We start from the raw sequence: 23,286 nt of genomic DNA, 5'->3' as shown, positions 1-23,286 counted from the left end.
AGTGGTCCATAAACATGTTTTTAAAAGGTACTTGGAAAGGTTTTAAGTATCTCAGAGATAATCTGACTGGCAGAAGCAGAGTAATCTCCCTAACTCACTCTTTGAAAAATGAAATCGATGATTTAGAGCACCTTCATATTTTAACACAAAACAGAGGTAAAATCTTTGATACATGTCCCCCAATATGTGTATATATTTCCCTGCTTTTACACTAACAGGCCACTATATGCTTGAAACAGAAAACACGTACAACAGCGGAGTGCGTATATATTTCACTTTTTTTTTGTAATACGCCCCAGTACGGTTGTACCAGAAATAAGCGTAACAATCTAGTGCGGAAGTCTTTTAGTGCTTTTACACTCACTGCCCCCTATTAGCTTTTACCAGAAAAATTACTCAGAACTGCAGAGTGCATATATTTTTCACAGTAATACACCCCAGTATGGTTGCAACAGAAAAAAGCGTTATCTCTCTCTCTGAACTGTCCCTGTCTGCACCATGGTTGCTTGCAGTCTTTGAATGGGGATTTCTCCCACTTCTGTACTCAATTGGCAGACTTTGAAACAACTTCTAAACTCTCCCTGCCTGCCTGCAGTGATGCGGGCATTAGGTTAACAGATTTGCCCTGTGCTGATCTGTATTGTCAGTAACGCTGATTAGTGACCACACAGTGTCTGCTCTCTCTCTAGCCAGAACGAATGCGGGCTTAAGGTGAATGGATTTGCCGCTGTAAAGATCTGTATTGTCAGTAACGGTGACCCACAGTAACGGTGCTCTCTCAGCAAATGCCCGTCTTCGGCAATGGCTGCCGAATATATTGGACTATGACATCAAAGGGCTGGGTGGCTGCTGATAGGCTGCATGTCGCCATGTGATCCTGCCTACCTGCCTTCCCAGACTTCCTTGCCTCATGTCTTCACACGTGTAGCTGCCATTTTAGCCCCCCGGCACGCACAAATGTAGTAAATAAAGTGATTTGTTACCACGAAGTGCGAGGAAATTCGGGTTTGTTCAGAAACAAATCAAATTCGGAACGAATTCGACTTCGTCAGCTTCGATTCTCCCATCTCTATTTATGGCACCAGTTGATTTAAAAAAAAAAATTCCACTGGAATATCCCTTTAATGCAGATCATTAATCCAAATTTACTTAATGGGGAACTCTGTTGAAAACTGGAGTTTTCCATCTTACCTATTTATAAGAACGTCCTTCAGATTAGACTTCAGATTTTTCGTTTTGTTTCGTTTTGGATAAAATTTTCGGTTCGGTAATATTTTTGCTTTTGATTTTTCGGATACATTCGGTATTCGGGTGTTCGGTTAGATTTTTCGGATACATTCGGTATTTGGGTTTCTATTTTCTTTCGGATATATTTGGTATTCGGGTACATTTGGGTAAATCTTTTTTAAGCAGGGGACCATTGTCGGGAGCGTGTGTGTGCAGGAAAAGAGGGCAGCCGCAGAAATCGGAACATTGGAAGACAGGTAAGAAATATAATTTTATGTGATTTATTATTAATACATAATGTAATGTTGAATGAATGAATGAGTAAATGAATGAATAAATGATTGATGTATTTGATCGATGTGTTTGATTGTCGGGTGATTCATGTATAACATATCATGTCACTTGCGCTAATACTGTTACTGTTACCAGGGTGCCTCCAGCTGTTGCAAAACTACAACACCCACCCTGCATGCCCTGACAGCCAAAGGCTGTCTGGGCATGCTGGGAGTTGCAGTTTTGCAACAGCTGGAAGCACACTTTGGCAAACATGCGCAATGCTTTTTAATTCATTTTCAAATTCCGCCCGCTTTTTTCAGAAATGGGTTAGTAGGTCAATGACATGCATAGTAATCGCTGTGGGAACATTTTTCATTCATAAAACCGCAGGCTTAATTGGATAATTGCCGTTTAGGACGTTGGGACCCAAAACGTTCTAAACGGCAATTATCCAATTAATTGCCGTTTTTGTACAGTAAAATCTCCCTTAGCCGACACCTCCCAATAGTGGACAGTTTTTAATTCCTCGGCAGAGTCCCATAAGAATTAATGTATTTTATGTGCCGGCCCTACCTTGTACACAGGGCCAACATCAGGGGGTACAGCTAATACCCCAGTAAGGGGCCCAGGCCCCCGCTGCACCCCCCTGCAGAAGCCCCAACACAGAAGCAGAAGAATGAAGTGGTCTCCGGCTTCTGTAAGTGCGCCAGCCACATCATTCAACCCCCTCCTTCCCAGATCCCCTCATGCCACTTTATTCCCCTGTGCCAAATCATCCCCCCCCTTATTTACCCCTGTACCACATCATTTCCTCTTAATCTCCCCCTATGCTTTTTAATTCCCCCTTTATTGCCCTCTGTGCAAATTCATCACTCCCTCTTTACCACCCCCTGTGACATTTTATCCCCCCTTTATCCCCCTGTGCCACTTCATAAAGGGGGTAATAACAGGGGAATGAAATGGCACGGGGAGGGGGGTAATCAAGGGGAAATTATGTGGCACAGGGGGTAAGGGGGGGATCATTTGGCACAATGAACGTGGGAATAGCATGGCACAGGGGGGGGGGAATGATATACAGGGGAGATTAAAGACACTAGGAGATTATTCTGTAATATTGCTTTTTATTGTGTTTTATAGGTAATTACACTCTGGAGTGAGTACAGTGCAGTATTTGGTCATATAGAAAGATTTTTGAGCCTTTTTTCCCAATAAGGGACATCTCTCAATATCGGACACTTTTTTATTCCTTGTGAGTGTCCGCTATTGGGAGATTCTACTGTACAGTAATTTAATCCTAAGAGTCTGTTTACACCAGTGTTAAATGTTGTGCACTGCATTAGTAAATGACATAATGGATGCACTATGTTCATGAGCCTAGCTACAGGGGGGTGCAGAGGTAACAGTGCCTGAAGGGCCTAAAGGTTCCAATTCCACAAAAGAACAATGGCCCTTCAACTTGCAATGGTCTGTGGTTACAAAATTTTCTACCAACAGTTGTCTTTTTTTTGTCCAGTTTAACTTTAAATCATACTGAACATACAATGTCATAGGTAGTCGGGATCTGCAGCACACGTAACTGGCTAGAAGATCCAGCCAATATATGGTTTGCTGATGCTGCTGGGCCTGGGCCTAAAAAATTTTATGGTAGCATTAGCTACCATAAATCTTCAATTTAAATTTAAAAATGTATTTCTTTATCTTAGGGATTGTGAAGCCCTAGTGTCTGCTCATGCTGCTGCCAGCTCCAGGCTGTGTTATCGGCAACTATGCTGTGCTGTGTCATTCATCCAATATATGGTTTACTGATGCTACAGCCACCTCCAGGCTGTGCTATTCATCCTATATACAGTTAACAGATGCTTCAGCTACCTCCAGGCTGTGCCATTCAGCCGCTATATGGTCTCCTCATGCTTCAGCCAAATCCATGCGGTGTCATTCAGCCACTATATGGTCTCTTCATACTGAAGCCACCTCCAGGCTCTGTCATTGTGCTGCCATGTGATATGTGACTCTTTGTTAGATTTGGTCCTTTGTACCCAAATGCCGGGGCCCGAGACACTTAAACTTGGGAGTTAAAATTTCAATTTCATAATCCTCAATTTCAATTTAAAACTTACATTTCTATTTAAAAATCTTAAATTTCAATGGTTTTCTCATGCTTCTTCCAACTCCAGGCTGTGCCATTCAGACACTATATGGTCTCCTCATGCTTCAGCCACTTCCAGGTAGTGTCATTCAGCCAATATATGGTTTTATGAAGCTGCTGCGCCTGAGCCTGGGCCTAAAATTTTTTATGGTTGCACTAGTTACCATAAATCTTCAATTTAAATTTCAAAATGCATCTTTTAATCTTAGGGATTGGGAAGCCCTAGTGTCTACTCATGCTGCTGCCACCTCCAGGCTGTGTCATTCAGCCACTATATGTTCTTCTCATGCTTCAGTCACATCCAAGCTGTGTCATTCAGGCACTACATGGTCTCCTCATGCTGCCAACACCTCCATGCTCTGTCATTCAGCCACTATATGGTCTCCTCATGCTTCAGCCACATTCAAGCTGTGTCATTCAGCCACTATATTGTCTCCTCATGCTGACAACAACTCCACGCTGTGTCATTCAGCCACAATATGGTCTCGTCATGCTGCAAACACCTCCACGCTATGTCATTCAGCCACTATATGGTCTCCTCATACTGATGCCACCTCCAGGCTCTGTCATTGTGCCACTCTGCAGCCATTGTGCCGCTCATTCTAAAAGCGATGCCTGCAATCTGCATGTCATACTGAATAACAGTATTATTTCGCTACCCCAGCACAATCCATATGCATTAGAACAAAGCAAAGTGTTCTACACCCCTTTTGAGGCTCTCTGTAGTCCAGAAATAGCCTTTTGTAATATAGATTCAAAAATTTTTCTATAAATTCGGCGGATCGGCCGAATCTAATTTTTCAAAAGTTCGCTCATCTCTAAAAATCAACATGCAGAGAGACAATGCTAAAAATTAATAATTTTGGACATTAAAAAGTTCACATTCATTTATATCACAACCTCCTACAGTATAGAAAGACCTAAACAGGAATTACAAGACTCAGATTACATTGACTTCTTTCTATCAGTGACCACAAGTATAATTGTTACCATGAAACGTTAGCTCATAAAACTTCACGTGAAATCAAGATTTGCTATAGAAACCAGATAAACATTATTACACTACAAATCAGATTCGAACAGTAAACAATGTGGGTCATGCAATCACTATGTTTCTTAAGGTCAGAATTGTCAGTGCACAGTCTTCTGCATACGGTAATAATTCTGTAAAGACTGAGATCATTCAGTAACAACCAATTTTACGTGTAAATTTTTTAAAAATTTTAAGAAATTTTAATTTTTTCCATGATTAACCCCTTAAGGACACAGCCCATTTGGACCCTAAGGATAAAGGAAATTTTCATTTTTGTGTTTTAGAGAGATATATCTCTTTTATTTTTTTCTATCTACACATCTATATGAGGGTTTGTTTTTTTGCTCAACTAATTGTACTGTGTAGGGAACCCTATAATTTTCCCATAAAATATACAGCACAATGCAAAAAAATATTATTTATTGTGGAAAATTAAAAAAGCTGCAATTGTTTTTGCACAGTGCACTTTACGGTAAAACTAACATGTTTTCTTCATTTTGTGGGTTAATGCAATTATACCCATGTTTACATTCTTTTCGATTATTGTACTACTAAAAAACTAATTTTCTAACAAGTACGTTTAAAATTGCCCTATATTGACCACCTATAACTTTCTAATTCTTCAGTATATGCTGCTTTATGAGGGCTGATTTGTTTTGTGCTGTGATCTATAGTTTTTATTGGTACCATTTTTGCAGTTACAAGGATTTATTATTATTATTAATAATAATAATAACAATGACAATGTCTCTCTCTAAATATATATATATATATATATATATGGAGAGAGAGAGAGAGAGAGAGAGAGAGAGAGAGAGAGAGAGAGAGAGAGAGAGAGAGAGAGAGAGAGAGAGGGAGAACATATTTTTAAATTCTTTTATTTTTTTATTATTAATTCAATTGATTTGATGCAATACTTCAGGGCTGTGGTACTAATGCATGAGACATTTATACTGACTAATACTTCCCTTCCGGGAGCTGGTGTCTAAATATTCTCTTTCACATCAAGCAGAATTTTCTTATCTCCTGATTAAACATTATGCCTAGTCCTTTTCCTATGGTGCCAATGTTTCCCTCCATACAGACTTTAAGCTTCTGTGCTGTTCTAATGCCTCTACTAGAGACCTAATGGCAGCTTTATATTTCATCTTGCTGTTTTTTTCTTCCCTTAAATGACTTGCCTCGCCATTCTTTCATGCTAAAATGGGAAGAATACCTGGGTGAACCCTTAACTGATACTGACTAGGGAATAATTTGGACTAGGGCTTAAAGGGGTACTCTGGTGTAAAACAATTTATTTATAATCGCCTGGTGCCAGAAAGTTATACAGATTTGTAAATAACTTCTATTAAAAAATCTTATTCCTTCCAGTACTTATCAGCTACTGCATACTACAGAGAAAGTTCTTATCTTTTTTAATTTATTTTCTGTCTGTCCACAGTCCTCTCTGCTGACACCTCTGTCCATGTCAGGAACTGTTCAGAGCAGGAACAAATCCCCATAGCAAACCCCTCCTGCTCTGGACAGTTTCTGACATGGACAGAAATAATACTGTTAATTCATAGAAGTAATTTACAAATCTGTTTAACTTACTGACACCAGTTGATTATAAATAAATTGTTTTACACTGGAGTAGCCCTAGTCCAAATTAATCCCTAGTCAGTATCAGTTAAGGGTGCACCCAGGTATTCTTCCCATTTTAGCATGTAAGAATGGCGAGGCAAGTCATTTAAGGGAAGAAAAAAAGCATATAGAGCTGCCATAAGGTCTCTAGTAGAGGCATTAGAACAGCACAGAAGTTTTAAGTCTATATGAAGGGAAACATTGGCACCATAGGAAAAGGACTAGGCATAATGTTTAATCAGGAGATAAGAAAATTCTGCTTGATGTGAAAGAGAATATTTAGACACCAGCTCCCGGAAGGGAAGTATCAGTCTGGTCCTGTGGTCCACAATGTCAGCAAGTTGGACAGACCCGTTTGTAACCAAGGAGCGAATGTCAGGGGAGAGCACTCAGATGCTAGTGGAAACCTGCGAGAACAGAACCTCTGAATCAGAATTAGAAGCTCACAAGTAGGAGGGTTGTAGGTCCCCGACATCAAGAGAATATTTGGGTAAATATATAATAATTGGAATAAGCAGGGAAACTTGACCAAGCCGAAATCCTGTAGAGATGAGTGGCTCAATAACACCAGAGAAGATCTGGAACTGCCAGGCCTCCCAAATTTTTTCCCTTCTAGAAGAACAGATTAACCCCTTAAGGACTGAGCCCTTTTTCACCTTAAGGCCATTTTTTGCACATCTGACCACTGTCACTTTAAACATTAATAACTCTGGAATGCTTTTAGTTTTCAATCTGATTCCGAGATTGCATCCTTTCTTGGTGAAAAATCCCAAAATTTGATGAAAATTTAAAAATTTTGCATTTTTCTAACTTTGAAGCTCTCTGCTTGTAAGGAAAATGGATATTCCAAATATTTTTTTTTTTTTTTTATTCACATATACAATATGTCTACTTTATGTTTGCATCATAAAATTGATGAGTTTTTACTTTTGGAAGACACCAGAGGGCTTCAAAGTTCAGCAGCAATTTTCCAATTTTTCACAAAATTTTGAAACTCGCTTTTTTTCAGGGACCAGTTCAGGTTTGAAGTGGATTTGAAGGGTCTTCATATTAGAAATACCCCATAAAAGACCCCATTATAAAAACTGCACCCCCCAAAGTATTCAAAATGACATTCAGTCAGCGTTTTAACCCTTTAGGTGTTTCACAGGAATAGCAGCAAAGTGAAGGAGAAAATTCACAATCTTCATTTTTTACACTCGCATGTTTGTGTAGACCCAATTTTTTTATTTTTGCAAGGGGTAAAAAGGAGAAAATTTTTACTTGTATTTGAAACCCAATTTCTCTCGAGTAAGCACATACCTAATGTTAATTGTTCGGCGGGCGCAGTAGAGGGCTCAGAAGGGAAGGAGCGACAAATGGTTTTTGGGGGGCATGTCACATTTAGGAAGCCCCTATGGTGCCAGAACAGCAAAAAAAAAAACACATGGCATACCATTTTGGAAACTAGACCCCTCGGGGAACATAACAAGGGGTAAAGTGAACCTTAATACCCCACAGGTGATTCACGACTATTGCATATGTAAAAAAAAATTCCCTAAAATGCTTGGTTTCCCAAAAGTTTTACATTTTTAAAAAGGGTAATAGCAGAAAATAACCCCCAAAATTTGAAGCCACATTTCTCCCGATTCAGAAAACACCCCATATGGGGGTGAAAAGTGCTCTGCTGGCGCACTACAGGTCTCAGAAGAGAAGGAGTCACATTTGGCTTTTTTGAAGGAAATTTTGCTCTGGGGGCATGCCGCATTTAGGAAGCCCCTATGGTGCCAGGACAGCAAAAAAAAACACATGGCATACCATTTTGGAAACTAGACCCCTCGGGGAACGTAACAAGGGGTAATGTGAACCTTAATACCCCACAGGGGTTTCACAACTTTTCCATATGTAAAAAATAAATAAAAAATTACCTAAAATGCTTGGTTTCCCAAAAATTTTACATTTTTAAAAAGGGTAATAGCCCAAAATACCCCCCAAAATTTATAACACAATTTCTCCCGAGTACGGCGATACCCCATATGTGACCTTAAACTGTTGCCTTGAAATACGACAGGGCTTCAAAGTGAGAGCGCCATGCGCATTTGAGGCCTAAATTAGGGCCTTGCATAGGGGTGGACATAGGGGTATTCTACGCCAGTGATTCCCAAATAGGGTGCCTCCAGCTGTTGTAAAACTCCCCGCATGCCTGGAGGCTTCGTTTTGGAAACAGTGGCGTACCAGACGTTTTTCATTTTTATTGGGGAGGGGGGCTGTGTAGGGGTATGTGTATATGTAGTGTTTTTACTTTTTATTTTGTGTTAGTGTAGTGTTTTTAGGGTACAGTCACACGGGCGGGGGTTCACAGTAGTTTCTCGCTGGCAGTTTGAGCTGCGGCAGAAAATTTGTCGCAGCTCAAACTTGCAGCCGGATACTTACTGTAATCCTCCGCCCATGTGAGTGTACCCTGTATGTTCACATTGGGGGGGGGGGGGGGGGAGAGAAACATCCAGCTGTTGCAAAACTATAACTCCCAGCATGTACGGTCTATCAGTGCATGCTGGGAGTTGTAGTTTTGCAACAGCTGGAGGCACACTGGTTGTGAAACACCGAGTTTGGTAACAAACTCAGTGTTTTGCAACCAGTGTGCCATCAGCTGTTGCAAAAGCTACAACCCCCAGCATGTACGGACAGCGGAAGGGCATGCTGGGTGTTGTAGTTATGCAACAGCGGGAGGCATACTACTTTGGCTGGGGATGCTGGGGATTGTAGTTATGCAACAGCTGGAGACACACTGGTTTGCTACTTAACTCAGTGTGCCTTCAGCTGTTGCAAAACTACAACTCTCAGCAGTCACCGACAGCCAACGGGCATGCTGGGAGTTGTAGTTATGCAACCACCAGATGCACCACTACAACTCCCACCATCAGTCCCACCATCACTGAGTCTACCCTGTCCCAGGTAAATTGGAACACCCGAGTTAGTCCATTGGAGGGGGCACAGTTCCGTGGACCCCATTGTATGTCCAAGGCTGGAAAATTCCCAGGCTGAAGCAATTGTGTATGTCATTGCTGTTCAGTCGAGAGACTAACTGTGTTTTGTGGGAGAACCACTGTTTTTTCAGGTTGATGCAATGTTAAAGAAAGTGCCTAGTGGATTTACCAAGAACTCCTGTAACCATTTGCGTAAGTGTATGTGCCCAGCTTATAGCCGTGATCCTTTACAGAGAACTCTAAATGTACCCAGACTGTGGAGCCTTACTCTAAAAATATATATTCAGAGTAATATATTTTGTTGAATCCTTTTTGCACAGGTGAATGCAAATATAGGCAGCGTAATAAAGTGTATATAGCGGGTTTATACAAAAATGTCTGGAATGTTGCATGTCTTTTTGTCCATGGCAATTTATATAGGAGGTATCCTGACTAGGTCAGGAGAAGCGTATTTACTACCTCACAGCAATGACAGTTACCAGCCAGGTACAGAGTATAGTGATAGTACCTTTGTATAAAGTTATCAGTATACAATTCCGTGAGATCTAGTCAGTCTAGCATAGATAATGCTAATGTCATGTACATAGTGCTTTGTGTATAACCTAGTCAAATGTCATGCCTAGGTAGGACTGTTGCTAATAAGTCTATTATTCCAGTCCATAATAGTCAAATGTCTAACCACTTTCCTGTCTATCATGTACAGGGTGCTCTACTGGCCAGAGACTTCTCCTGGGAGATAGATAAACAGTGACAGAGAGACCATGTATAAAGGTAATATTGTTATGTTGTCTAAAAATGTGTATCCTTGTGTATAATGTTCAGGGAAGAAGTAGCTATAACCAAAGGGCCCCAGCAGCTAAGGCATTCGGGTAGAAAGCCTCCGGCAGCCCGATCCGACTCAAATGTATGCAGTTGCAAGACTCAAAAACTTCACATGTCTAACCATCCCAGTTATCCATACCCTTGCTAACAAAGTAGCCTGTAAGGACATTCTAACCAATGCTACATGGACTTGTCCCCGGATATTTGTTGTTTATTCCTGAGCCCTGAGAAGACCATTCAGTATCAATGCCCCAGGAACTGTTTGTATCCCCAAGCCCCAGTGGTCACTTTAATGTCGTCCGCCGTCCAGGACTGGGCACCGAGGATGGCTGTATTTAAGAGAGGAAGTTTGTGGTGGCCCAGTACAGGAGTTGCATCCCTGTACCCTTGCTTCCCAGTCAGGAAGCCTCCATACAATGACCCCTGCCCCCCCCCCTCCTGTACCCTATGTATGTTCCTAAGTGCCTGTGTTGTTTAGTGTATTGCATATAAAATCTGTTATGCCTTTAAGAGATGTTGTCATGTGATTGTAACCAGGGAAGGTACCAGTGACCATTTGACCTCCAGGGTGACATATAGGAGCAAATTGTCCCAGTCTACCATAAGCCCTGTGGTCTCTGAAGTCACTGGTCATCTCCGTGGACCTAGCAAAGCTGTATAGACTGTCAGGGCCGCCATTAGGAATAGAACCGTAGTGTCTGGGCTCCCTAATTTCATGCAGCATGACAAGTCACAAAATGGCCATATTTTGGCATGTAAATGGATAAACAAGGGGGTCTGTAAATCATCTTTTATTCAAAAAGTGAGGGTCCAGCTGCTGAGATCCTACTGATCAACAGAACAAAGGAACAAAAGAGTTTTCTTGGTCCTCAGAGATAAGGTCAGCCATTGCTATTAAATACTGCGGTATAATATTTGACACCAATGGTTTCTTGCACTGTGGATCTACAATCAAGCTGTGAATTATAATATACCAGAACAAAGTGCTAAACTTTTCCCTAAGAAATTCAACATATATTTCTAGGGTGTATTCACATAAGAAGTATTCTGCCCATAGTTGATGCGCAGGATTTGAAGCTGTAGATTTCAATGTAAAGTAAAATTATTGAACACAGCATCAAATATACACAAAATACTGTACATGTAAATACACCCATAGGCACATTTAAATATAGATTATATACATGCAGCGGCGGATGAGCTACTATAGACAGACCTTTTCACAAAACCTTGCCCCCCCCTACCAACCTCACATTATACCAAACAAAACTAGTATACTGATACCACAATAAGATTATTACCACTACATAAAGGACAAATAATACCCCCACAACATTATTATACATTACCACCACACAGTGACCAAATATATGCATCCAGTACCTATACAGACTTCCTATCCATAGTGCTCCACACTGTGATAATGCCTCTTAAATAGTTTGCCCCCACACAGTAGTTACTCTCCTAATAGTATCCCCTTCAAGTAGATTGCCCCCTATAGTGGCCACACACAGTAGAACGAATCTCTAGAGGTGCCATCTTTAAGGATGCAACTTGAATACAATAGAGCATTCCATGTAATGATATTTGGATACTTATTATCTGGAAGCCCAATATCTTATGGATTATGTTGAGGATATATTTGTGGAACACTAAGTCACTGCATTTTTAGCAATGACAGCTGCACTGATGGCCGCCATTCATTTGTAAATTGAATATTTATATATATTTTGTTACCATTGATATCTATTTGTACACATTTTAACTTACATACTTATTAAAAGTTATATTTTAGGTTCCCTTTATATAGTTTATTTAGTGATTCGATAATTTGGGAGACCAGCACATTTATAATCATTTTTTCAGTAGTTAGCACACACAGTAGTTACCCCCATAAAAGTGCTCTGACACAGTAGTTTCCCCATTTATAGTGCCCCCACACAGTGGTGACCCCCTAATAGTCCCCACAGTAGTTTGATCCAAATATAGTGCTCCTCACAGAAGACAGTAGTGATGTTCTGATATCAGTATCAGTGCTGTTACTGGACATTTGCATGAGGTCTTGTACACGTACAAATGTTCCTGATACATATTTCAATATCTGCTAGGGGTTTGAGGAAAGAAGGGGCGCAGAGAAGCATGGTGAGCAGTGGTGTCACTGAGTTAGTGTGAGGAGCGATGAAAGCGGAGGCAGGGAGACGGTACAGCTGTCATACTAAGTGACAAGTGGAGGGAGGACAAACAGCATCACTTCTGGGGTTAGGGCTTCTGGTAAATTAGAAAGCTGGGTGACAAACAGTACAGAGTGCAGGGCTCACAGTACTTCTTTGGCTTTATGTGTACTGCCTGGCACCAAGCTTACCCAGTCTCCTGAAGAGAATATCTGTCTGGTGAGGGAGCTGCTTTAAAGACATAAAGTACCAGGTGTCACAATAGTAGTCTGCCATTCTGGAGACTTATAAAGCTGGGGAAGTACTGTAGGTCCTGTACTAAGACTCCTGAATGGCAGAATACTAGTGTGACACTTCAGCTCCTTTACTCCATGTCTCCTCTCCAATATGGCTGCTTCACCAGACAGATACTCCCTTCAGGAGACTGGGAAAGCTGAGTGACAGGCAGTACACATAAAGCTGGGGCAATAGTGTTAGCCCTGCACTGTGTACTGCCTGTCACCCAGTTTTCCGAGTCTCTTAAAGAGAGCATATACCCATATAGTGACCCACACAGTGGATACACATGTACATACACACACATTACCTGTATACAATTACAATACTAACAGACATGCAAACACAATTAGGCACAGGATATTTACACACATACACACTTACTTTTTATGCAAGATTAGGCAGTTTTAAGGGGTCCACATCTTGTGTAGCCACCAGCTTCACTGTCACACCTGCAGCCCTCTCTTCCTCCTTTTCCCCAACTGCAGAGCTGTATGTGGGGAAATGCTGAGCCTGGGAGCTTCCAAGCAGGTAAGTCCTGCAGAGTCCATGTAGGGCAGGGGGAGGTTTTTACTGACATGCAGTGTGGAGTGCAGGAGGAGGGTGACAGCCTGCGGGCCCCTGTGCACAGTGCTACAAGTTCGGGCCCCTGACAGCAGTACTGCCTGTACTGCCCTGATGGCAGCCCTGAAGACTGTTACATCTATCGGACTCAGTAAAGCTGCCGTTCCATAACTTGGCATCGGAGTCATTATTTGTCCCCGTGCCTAGCCCAGGATGCAGCGGCCTACCTTGGGTGGTGAAGCGGTTAAACCAAGCCCTGGTGTCATCAACACAAAGGGTTAATGTTGTCTTCCCCTAGGGCAGTGGTCGGCAAGCTGCGGCTCGCGAGCCACATGCGGCTCTTCACGCACTTTAATGCAGCTCTTGCAGTGCGGTCGGGCCGCGGCGGCCGCCCATGCACACTGGTAACATACAAGGGCCTGATACTAGTATCAGGCCCTTGTATGCATAGCAGCAGCGGCCGCATAGTGCCAACCACTGCTGTATACTAAAAACCAGGGTGCCTCCAGCTGTTGTGAAACTACAACTCCCAGCATGCCCGGACCAGCAATGGTTGTCCGGGCATGCTGGTAGTTGTAGTTTCACATCAGCTGGAGGCCCCCTGGTTATTAGTATACAGTATTAGTTTTTACCTGCTCTGGCCGCCCCCGTCTGCAGCTGCACACGGGAGCCGGCCCGGGCAGATAATCATAGATTTTCCTATGCCGGACATCCCTGTGTCCCGAAAAATCTTTTCGGGACATAAGGATGTCCGCGGGTCACTAACCATTCCCCGCCCGCCGCGCGTCCTCCTCGGGTCCTCCTGCGGTCTTCCTGCGATCCTCCGCCTCTCTATGGTTGTACGCACGGGACCTCAGTGACGTCCCGTGCATACAACCATAGAGGCGCAGGAGGACCGGAGGAAGAAGCACGCCGGCCGGAGCCTGGTAAGTGACCGGCGGCACGTCATCTTCAGTGTTCCGGTCACCGCTCCTCCGGTGATCCCCGGCCAGAGGAGCGGTGACCAGAACACTGTGGGGGGCAGTATACAGACATACAGCCTCCAGCCGTACACTGTATATGGCTTGAAGGTGTATGTCTGTGGGGGGGAGCTGCCTACCATTGTGGGGGGAACTATACTGCCAACTATTGTGGGGGAACTATACTGCCAACTATTGTGGGGGTGTCAGGATCCGGGTACTGTGAGGATACTGGTGGTGGATCCTCTGTGTCAGTGGGGTGATGACGTGGGCCGTACCAGGGTAACGGAGTCTAAGGAGTTACTGGTATTCACCAGAGCCCGCCGCAAACCCCGACTGACGGCTGAGATAGGCGCGGTACAAGGGATTAGGCAAGAGCAAGGTCGGACGTAGCAGAAGGTCAGGCAGCAAGGATCGTAGTCAGGGGCAACGGCAGAAGGTCTGGAACACTGGCTTGGGACATACAAGGAACGCTTTCACTGGCAAAATGGCAACAAGATCCGGCAATACAGGGAAGGGGAAGTGAGGTAATATAGACCAAGGCACAGGTGAAGTTACTAATTTGGGCCAGGCGCCAATCAGCGGCGCACTGGCCCTTTAAATCGCAGAGAGCCAGCGCGCATGCGCCCTAGGGAGCGGGGCCGCGCGCGCTGGGACTGGACAAACGGGGAACAGGTTAGGTAAGCAGGCTGGGATGCGAACCGCGAGCGGGCGCGTCCCGCATCGCGGGTCGCATCACCGCCAGAGACACTAGCGCAGCGCTCCCGGTCAGTGGGTCTGAGCGGGACACTGCGAGCAGGTAAACTCTGCGAGCGCTCCGGGGAGGAGTGGGGACCCGGAGCGCTCGGCGTAACAGGGGGGACTATACTGCCAACTATTGTGGGGGGAACTATACTGCCAACTATTGTGGGGGAACTATACTGCCAACTATTGTGGGGGGAACTGTACTGCCAACTATTGTGGGGGAACTATACTGCCAACTATTGTGGGGGAACTATACTGCCAACTATTGTGGGGGGGGGAGCTGCCTACCATTGTGGGGGAACTCTACTGCCAACTATTGTGGGGGGGGGGAGCTGCCTACCATTGTGGGGGAACTATACTGAACTATACTGCCAACTATTGTGGGGGAACTATACTGCCAACTATTGTGGGGGAACTATACTGCCAACTATTGGGGGGGGGGGGAGCTGCCTACCATTGTGGGGGAACTCTACTGCCAACTATTGTGGGGGGGAGCTGCCTACCATTGTGGGGGAACTATACTGCCAACTATTGTGGGGGGGAGCTGCCTACTATTGTGGGGGAACTTCCTAATATTGTGGGGGGGGGGGCTGCCAACTATTGCGGGGGAGCTGCTGACCTAATGTTTGGGAGCTGCTGAACTAATGTGGGGGAACTGCTGACCTAATGTGGGGGAGCTGTCTATTATTGTGGGGTAACTGCTGACCTAATGTGGGGGAGCCGCCTACTATTGTGGGGGAACATTCTGCCTACCTAATGTGGGGGGAACTATACTGCCTACCTAATGGGGGGGGGGGGACTACCAGGTACCGTACATCACGGTAGGAGGGGTAGTCTTATACTGTGAGTATATCCCAAACTCTATATTTTAACTGTGAAAGTTGGGGGTCGTCTTATACGCCCAGTCGTCTTATACACCGGCATATACGGTATATGTGAGGGGCACATGTCAGGGGGCATTATATGTGGGGGCACATGACAGGGGGCATTATAAGTGAGGGGCACATGTCAGGGGGGTATTATATTGTGAGGGGCACAGGACAAGGGGTATTATATATAAGGGGCACATGTCAGGGGGGCATTATATATGAAGGGCACATGGCAGGGGGGCATTATATGTGGGGGCAAATGACAGGACCCCCCCCCCCTTTCATGTGCCCCCACATATAATAAAAACTTATTGAAACTAAAAACAGTGTACCATCCTATGTATTTTCGGTTTTAAAAATGTGGCTATCAAAATACATTTCAATCGTGGTTTTGGCGAGATTTGGCTCAGTTGAAAAAAAAGGTTGCCCACCACTGCCCTAGGGTAATTCCATCTGCCCTCATCACACCCTCACCACATTGCTCATGCTAGAAGACTACATGTAACAAAAAAAGGAAGAGCTCTTCCTTTAAGAATAGTTTCTTCTTTAGAATATAATTAATATTTGTATTAATATTTTAATTTCTGGGAAATAAATAAAAGCAAACCCAAAGAAAGAAAGTGAAATATGACACAGACTAATGTTACATCTCCGGCTCTGCTCTATCTCCAGCTTTGTCCAGAAGTGTTTCCTGGACAAAGCCCCCTGGGCAAAACGCATCGGAGTTGTGGTGGGTTACTGGTCCTTGTCTTGAGTGGTCTTTTTCTTGAGTGGTCTTTAAAGTTTGATAGGTTATGTAATTTATGTGTTTAAAGGGTTATCCACTATAAGGTGATTTTAGTACGTACCTGGCAGACAGTAATGGACATGCTTAGGAAGGATCTGCGCTTGTCTTGGGGCTAAAGTGCTATGTCATGAGATTACCATAACACTGTGGCTAGCTTTTTGTGAACTTTTAATTCCTGTTTGACTTTTCTTTTTTTGACTACAAATACCACAATTCCATTTTCCTCCATCCCACACATCAGCCCCCCCACCCATTGAAACATAAATGAGCTGTATCCATTAAAAGACCTGTAATTTTCAATCAGGGTGCCTACAGCTGTTGCATTAGTTGCAGTTGATCTCTCTCCCACCAAACGATCCCTCCACCCATTGAAGCAGACAGGATCCCTGTCATCAGCTGACTAGTGAGTCAGGTCTTGGCCGCATTGCAAGCTGGGAAAAATCCGAGACAGCAGTCATTTTGCATGCTGTTAAAAATAAATAGTGTGGTGAAAATCAAAGAAGAATTGTGAGAAAACTGTCACATACATGTACAGACACTATATTATGAACTACACTAACTTTACAGCCTCTGTAGCATAGTCAAATAGTCTTATTTAAAAAAAAATCCTGGAATACCCCTTTAAGACCAAAGGACCCAACTATTTGGTTTACACTATTTGCATCCCCCCTTTTTCTGTCAGAGGTATTAATATTAGACTGAACTAATATGTAATTTTTGGTTTATAAAAAAAAAAATACTATTATATGTCTGCATGAGATGCACCTTACTAAACAAATAGTAAAGTTATAACTATTGCATAGATTAAAAAAAAATAAAAAAAAATACTATTCTGTAAATATTGTACTTCCCATTCTAGAGGTGTAAGTTTTCTCCAGACATGGAAGTGTAAGATCACTGGTTGTCAAATAGATGATGAAGTGTGATATATTTTATTGCAGTATAATACTGAGGGAGTAATCTGGGTATTAGATGCCATATACATTCTATACATCCTATTTTTTAAATGGTAGAATGAATTGACCTGTTTTTGCCCTAGGTGAATTTAATAATGTCATGGATGAGAGGTGAGACAGATGCAGACAATGTGATTTACAATCCTCATGAGGAAAGACACCTTTTGTAAAATTTACTGACTGAGTTGGGATTTATTGATATCTGGAGGCTCACAAATACAGAGGAGTTGAAATACTTATGTTTTTTTACTAGTTCATACAATGTGTTTTTAGGAATAGACTATGATGATGATTTTTAATACTGTCCATAAAAACAGATCATTCCCTAATTTTAACAATACTTCATTGTCTTCATTATCTTCATTCCTATGATGTGTTGTCTAGAGCTATGGAAAGGGAATTGTCATCAGAACATTACCTGTTGTTTAAATCAAGTTTTTATGTAAAAAAAAAAATAGTTTTGAACTTTTTCTAATTATCCATCTTACTATCTATATTTTGAAATAACCCTGAAAGCTTGCAACTTCCATTCTGGCCACTAGGCCTGAAACTAAGCTGAGACTTCCTGTTTTGTACAGATCACTTTCCAGAAGTCTTTTCCCTATCATTACACACAGGATAAGGCTGCATTCACATTAGGTTTAGGCACTTCGGCTGCCGTGTCCGGCTGGAAAATTTCAAAACCGTGAGCTCCTGCATCCCAGCCAAACTGGCGCCAAAACCCATTCACTTTAACCGCTTAAGGACTGAGCGATTTCACGTTTTTGCATTTTCGTTTTTCCTCCTTGCCTTTAAAAAATCATAACCCTTTCAACTTTGCACCTAAAAATCTGTATTATGGCTTATTTTTTGCACCACCAATTCTTCTTTGCAGTGACATTAGTCATTTTCCAGAAAAATCCACTGTGAAACGGGAAAAAAAATCCATTGTGCGACAAACTTGAAGAAAAAATGCCATTTTGTAAATTTTGGGGGCTTCCGTTTCTACGCAGTACATTTTTCAGTAAAAATAACACTTTATCTTTATTCTGTAGGTACATTCGGTTAAAATGATACCCTACTTGTTTAGCTTTGATTTTGGATTACTTCAGAAAAAAATCATAAATACATGCAGGAAAATTTATGCGTTTAAAATTGTCATTTTCTAAGCCCTATAACTTTTTAATTTTTCTGTATTCAGGGCGCTATGAGGGCTCATTTTTTGCGCCATAACCTGAAGTTTTTAGTGGTACCATTTTTGTTCTGATCAGACTTTTTGATCACTTTTTTGTGGTATAAAAAGTGATCAAAAATGCCCTATTTTGAACTTTTGAATTTTTTTGCGCGTACGCCATTGAATGTGCGGTTTTAAAAGCGGTATATTTTTATAATTCGGAAATTTCCGCCCGCGGTGATACCACATATGTTTATTTTTATTTGCACTGTTTTATTTGGTTACTAGGAAATGCCGGGTGATTTAAACTTTTAATTCAGAAGGGAATACCTGAAAGGGTTAACTTTTTTTTTTACACTTTTTTTTTTTGCGAGCTCATAGCTCCTATAGGGACCTATGAGCTTGCAATAGCTGATTGCATACACAGATTGTTGCCTTGCCGTTGCATGGCAACAAGCTGTGTAATCGGCGGTTGATTGCTCCAGCCTGTAACTCAGGCATGGAGCAATCAATCAGAGCCGGGACGCCGATGGAAGAAGGTAGGGACCTTCTTCTCTCCGGGTAGCTGATTGGGGCATCGCAATTTTATTGCGATGACCCCGATCAGCCCGACTGAGCAGCCGGGAAGCATTAACTTTCACTTTCAATGCGGTGCTCAGCTTTGAGCGCCGCATCGGAAGGGTTAATAGCGCATGGCCGAACGATCGCGGCCACGCACTATTAGCCGCAGGTCCTGGCTGTGAATAGGCACGTTATAGACAGGGACCGGACTTAGGACGTACTCATACGTCCTAAGTCCTTAAGGGGTTAATGAGCTGACCGGAGTCAGACAGTAAATTTTTGCCCCGTATCTGGTTTTGTGACCGGACCAAAAACCGTGGTATACTTCGATTTTAGGCCCATTCACAAAACCGGATACGGGGCAAAAATTATCCAACCAGAGTCACTGTTTGACTCCGGTCAGCTCATTAAAGTGAATGGATTTCAGCACTGGTCCGGCTGGAATATGGAAGCTGTGGAAAACCCTACAGATCAGAGCATGTGTAAAAAAAAAAAAGCAAAATGTAGGGAAAAGTGCAAAATGTAGGGAAACCTTAGTAAATACCATGGAAAAAATTGTAGGGAATTAAAACCCACAAAGAAAACTACATCCCACTCTTAGTAAATCAGGGCCAACGTATGGTAATGTTACGAGGGCACTAATGCCAGGCTGTCTGGTGTTGAGGCAGCACAGTATTAAGAGAGAGCAGAGAAGTAAATATGTTTTTTTGTTTTTGTTGTTCTGCCCCTCTCTGCTAACCAGAAGACACAAGGAATAAAAAGGACGGAAAATATCATTTAGGGTGGTTTCTAATTAAAGTCCACAGACTTAAAGTAAAAGATGACTTGCTCTTTCTATTCATACAGGTTTATAGGTATGATTTACAAAGGTCCAGCCGAGCATATGCATATTTGCATGCAGATTCAGCAGCCACAGAAGTGGCATAGAGTGGAACACTGTACAATTAAAAGAGGTGTTATTACTCAACTTTGTATAATGGGTGTTTTAAAAAAATATATAAATATGCCAATGTACATATACTTATTATTTTAATCAGATACTGGTGACTAGAGATGAGAGAATCGAAGTTGACAAACCCGAATTTGTTACAAATTTCATGAAAAATTTGATTTGCAACGAATATGAATATCGCGCAAATCGCTTCATTAAACTCCATTTTACAGCGTTCCAGGCTATTGGAGACCAAGATGGCGGATCCACATGTGAGTACATGGGGCAGGGGATTATGGGAGGGCGGGAAACAGCGGCGGGAATGAAGATAGGCGGGCTGACCCTGAACCACATGTGAGATGCAGCCTATCAGTGTTCACTGACCCCTGTGATGTAACAGCCCTATATAATCGGCGGCCATCTTGCCTCTCTTCATTTCATCTATGCACTCAGATGGAGAGGACGGGACTGTGTGTGTGTGTGTGTGAATAGCTCATACCACAGCGTTACACTGCAACTGCTAGTCACATCAGCATTAGGGAAAGGCAGGAGTGCAGAGTGCTGTGCTGTTACACTGAGAAGGATGATTGATTGCTAAACCTCCTATTCACGTTATTGAGCATTGCAGCAGAGAGGGGCAGATAGCTGTCAGCTGCCTCATATAGATCTCCAAGCTGCCTGAACTTTCTGAAGCATCTTATCTCCTCATTTTTCAGCCCAATTGAGTTTTTTTTTTTTTTTTTTTGCTCCACAAATCTTCTGCTGCTCAGAATTGTGTGACAGAGAGCAATTTACGGTTTAATCCCTGTATTTTTTTTGTTTTTTTGTGGTGCTGCACTGTTGGGTCCTGCTGCTGTTCAGAAATATGTGATTGTTCAGTGGACTGTAGTGCATTTGTACCATTTTGTACCTGTTAATCTGTCAAGGGGCTACATACTGTGCAAGTCCAAACAATAGTATTCACCAACTGCTTTTTTTTTTTAAATACAGAGTTTTTTCTGCATATAGTTACGCATATTACTGCCCTTATCAGTGCATACCACATAGGTACATCCAAGTATTGTACCATTTAGTACCTGTTAATCTGTCAAGGTGCTCCACACCGTCAAAGTCCAAACAATAGTATTCACCAGCTGGTGTTTTACAAAAATACAGAGTTTTTTCTGCGTATAGTTACGCATATTACTGCCATCATCAGTGCATACCGCATACGTACATCCAAGTATTGCAATATTTAGTACCTGTTAAGCTGTCAAGGTGCTCCATACTGTCAAAGTCCAAACAATAGTATTCACCGGCTGGTGTTTTACAAAAATACAGAGTTTTTTCTGCATATAGTTACGCATATTACTGCCCTCATCAGTGCATACCGCAAATGTACATCCAAGTATTGTACCATTTAGTACCTGTTAATCTGTCAAGGTGCTCCATACCGTCAAAGTCCAAACAATAGTATTCACTGGCTGGTGTTTTACAATAATACAGAGTTTTTTCTGCGTATAGTTATGCCTATTACTGCCCTCATCAGTGCATACCGTATAGGTACATCCAAGTATTGTACCATTTAGTACCTGTTAAGCTGTCAAGGTGCTCCATACCGTCAAAGTCCAAACAATAGTATTCACCGACTGGTGTTTTACAAAAATACAGAGTTTTTTCTGCGTATAGCTATGCCTATTACTGCCCTCATCAGTGCATACCGCATAGGTACATCCAAGTATTGTACCATTTAGTACCTGTTAAGCTGTCAAGGTGCTCCATACCGTCAAAGTCCAAACAATAGTATTCACCGTCTGGTGTTTTACAAAAATACAGAGTTTTTTCTCAGTATAGTTACGCATATTACCGCCCTCATCAGTGCATACCGCATAAGTACATCCAAGTAGTGTACCATCTTATACCTGTTAATCTGTAAAGGGCCTACATACTGTGAAAGTAATCACCTGCTGCTGTTCTAGACAAATACTGTTTAAAGAGTAGTGTAGCGTATTGTAATACCCTCACTACTCAGGCAGGCAGAGAAGTGCCAGGACGTGCACAGAGGAGTGGCAGATGCCTAAATACTTCAGGCAGATTTGGAAGCAGACTTGGGGCAAGTGGCAGCAGGAGTCGCAGCGAGAGGCCTGAGCTCCCGTTATCTGCCAGTGGTCGTGTCTCGACCAGCAACCCATCTGCCGTCGTCGATTAGTTAACATGCTCATCCACATCATCACAAGTGACATCTGACACCCCCAGTCAACAGTCGGTGGGTTCCTCAGACACAACCCTCAGTTGGCATGGCCCGGGAGCAGTCCCTGTCCTCCCGTTGCCTTTGCCCTATGCTGTTCCCTCTCCTAAAGAAGTATCTTATGCTGTGGGTTCAGCTCCACTATTTACTGAGGACAATCTAATAGAGTACAGTCAGCAGCTACTGGACAGCCAAGAAGGGGAGGAGACATAAGCTGCTTGCTCCGCTAGGCGGCCAAGTAGTGATGCGGAGAGTGACGTGGGAGGCGGTGTTGCAAGTGTTCAGGGTCCTGAAGCAGACACTGTTGGGGAACCTGAGGAGGACATCAGTGACGTGCACACACCTGTTGATGATGATGAAGCCGATTGCATTTGGGAGGCGGGTGCAGAAGGGGCTTCATCATCATCAGGAGAAGAGAGTTGCAGGTTGCCCTTGAGGCAGCAAGACGGTAGCACGGTTGGCAGACAGCGTGGTGGCAGGAGTGGAAATTCAGGAGCCAAACGTGCCCGAAGGAGACCACCTGCTTCGCGGCAGCCTACCTTTCCGAGAGGTAGTGGAACAGGGGTTCCTGTAGACGGCGCCAGTAGCAGTCAATTAGTGCGGACTGCGGGTGGGAAAATCAACTACTCGGCAGTGTGGAAGTTTTTCTTAAGGCATCCGGAGGAGGTTCACGTAGCCACATGCAAGATCTGTCGGCAGAAGGTGAAGCGTGGCCAGGGTCCCAATGTCAGCACCACGGCCCTGCGTGAACACATGCTTCGCCACCATAAAGCGGCCTGGGAGAACTGTGGCTCTGATGTAGTGATCCAGCCTGCTGCATCACCCATTGGCCATCCGCTCCCTCCTTCATCCAGCCAAGGCTCCACCACCTCAGCCGAAGGGAGCTGTGTGTCAAACCCTCCTTCTGTCGCTCCTGCTTCTCCCGCTTTTAGTCAGCCATTCTGCCAATAATCCATCGGCGAAGCCATGTCCAAGAGACAACAGTATGCGCCCAC

This window comes from Hyla sarda, chromosome 1 (assembly GCF_029499605.1).
Source record: "Hyla sarda isolate aHylSar1 chromosome 1, aHylSar1.hap1, whole genome shotgun sequence".
Classification (NCBI taxonomy): domain Eukaryota; kingdom Metazoa; phylum Chordata; class Amphibia; order Anura; family Hylidae; genus Hyla; species Hyla sarda.
The sequence above is the reverse complement of the archived record's forward strand: the minus strand, read 5'-3'. Positions refer to the sequence as shown.